Source organism: Cynara cardunculus, assembly GCF_001531365.2.
Source record: "Cynara cardunculus var. scolymus isolate 2C chromosome LG 8, CcrdV1, whole genome shotgun sequence".
Lineage (NCBI taxonomy): Eukaryota > Viridiplantae > Streptophyta > Magnoliopsida > Asterales > Asteraceae > Cynara > Cynara cardunculus.
This window is the reverse complement of record NC_037535.1, coordinates 14746937-14749513: the sequence shown is the minus strand read 5'-3', so window position 1 is coordinate 14749513 and position 2577 is coordinate 14746937.

Here is a 2577-nt window from a genome sequence, read left to right as displayed (position 1 = left end):
CAAAACTGTTTTAAAGAAGCAATCCCTTCTTTATCTTTCTCAAAACAGTTTTTAATACTCAAATATATAACAATAACACCTTTAAACTATCAAAATAGTTTTACCATATTTTTCTTCAAAACCAACATAAAAACCCAGCAGTTTATATAACAATATATATAAAGGTTTTAGTCATCAAAAACTCACCTTAATAATCACATGTTCTGCATATTATAAACACACAGTAGATCTTTAATTAGCACAAAATCTTCAAATCACTTTTATGTATTAATCTTTCTCAAGAATTCTTTCACTGTCACACACTTTCTTTTTCTCAAAAAGGTTCATTTCTCCAAAATTCAAGATAAGGTATGATCTTATCTTTTTTCTTCTTTATATATTTTTCTAACAAAGGCGGTGATGGTTTTATTAAAATAAAACTCTTTGGCGGTGAAAGCTTTAACCAATAAAGGTAATTTAGGCGGTGGGTTTTTCATTATAAAATTCATGATTTCTTAACAATGAAGGTATAAGTTTTTAATTATTATAATAATGTTTCCAACAGAATATCTTATCACAAATATGCACCACCTCATGTATGTTTCACACCCATGCATATATGTATAAATTACATACATATCATGCCATCTTTTCACATGTATGCATGCACAATATCATATTCACATTTCACATATATAGTTCATACATTTCTACTTAGACATGCATATTTCACGTAATCCACATAATAAACATGTATAAATTATCTCAACCCAGGTTGTCTAAAACCTGGTTATAACACTAGCGATCGTATATTAATGTCTTCAATGCTTCAAGGGTTGCATCATAATGTTGAGTATTACTCTTGTCGTCGGTTATGATTGCTCCCTTAATGAAGTGAATCATCATTAATTGTATGTTATAATCTGTATTTAACAGCAAAGATAACGGTTGTTGAAGAAAAATATATATGTTAGTAGCAATCCAATACCAACATCAAGGTTAGTCGAATGAAATATCATGTCTCTTATTGTCAACAATTGATGGTCGCCTGTCGTGGAAATCTTGGTTGTTGAGTTGAACGTCGACCAAAGGTCATGTCATTGGAATTTTGCATGGGAATTTTCCACGTTAGTCACAGGTGTGATTTTTTACCCAAACGTGCATCGTATACGGTTTTTAGATATTTTTGCAATATACAGGTAAAATATTTAAAAATATTAATTTTTAGATATTGGACAATTATTTGTGGATTAATGGGTGAAAATCCATCAGTCATTATTTGAAAATTTCAAAAAAAAAAAAGAAAAAGAACATAAAAAATCTTCCGGTAATTTATTAAATCAGTGACGGATTATTGGCGGATGAATCTGAAGCTGATTCAATCTGCCGGATTAAGTCTTAATTAAGGATTTAGTTAAAATGGAAAAATATCACTGACGGGTTTAGCGGCAAACTACATGCGCAGTGATTACCACGCCGCCGATAAAAAGAACAGTGGGGAGACTTTTTATGTTAGTGCATTTCTGCCAGTAATCCATTAGCGATGACTTTTACCGATAGAATACCAACGGATTTTTCCATCATTAAAGGTGTCCTGTTTTGTAGTGATTATCTCGGTTTAAATCAAACAAAGGAAAGATGAAGAGTATTGATAAGAGTTCATGTCTTGCTAGGTAAATTTTGCTTTGTTTTTAAATTCGAATTGATGGTTCTTTAAACCCAACTCATAAGAGCATCTATAACAAATTTTTTAAAATAAAATTTAGGAGATTTTTACTTCAACAGGTTCTGCAAAACCTTCTCTAAAATGGAGAAAGTATAAAAATGGGGTTGAAATTCTCTGAATTTGGAAACCCCTACAAAAATGATTAGCTATGGAAAAAAATATCTTAATTTTTTCTACCAATGAGAATCCTTTAAAATTAAATTTATAGGGAAGAGAAATAATATTTTATGAAATATATTGAATATTTTAATAGTATAATCTATATTGTAATCTTTCAAATTGAAAAAATTGTTGGAGATGAATATGAATTTACGTTGGATATTTTGACTTTTAATTCTATATTTTCAAGAATCTGTTGGAGATGCTCCAATCCATCAATAAACTAGTCAACCCAACCTACTTTGTCTAATTTCTTAGTTTTTTTATGTTTTGTTTTAACAATAATTAGTTTATATTTTATTTAACAATTAATCTAAAATTATGATAATTATTTTGTGCCATCGCTCTAAAAAAAGGTATGGGTTCGTCTATGTGTTTTTAACTCTCCCACTACCACTTACTTTATGTATGCATCTATCTCTTATATTACATAACCACCTCTACACTACAAAACAAAGAGACTTCACTAACAGAAAAACCCATCGGAAATCTATCGGAAAAAGTCATCATCAGCGGATCTCATCGCCAAAGAAGAACGTGGTTGATGGCCGTGTTCAATTTTTGTTGATAATCCGTTGATGATCTATCACAAATCCATCAGAAATTACAGATAAAAAATCGGTGAGTAAAGTTTCTTTATTCTAAAATGATACAAAGATGAAAATTCGATTAAAGGAAAAGGGATGAAAAAGAGAAAAGGGTGACAATTGATT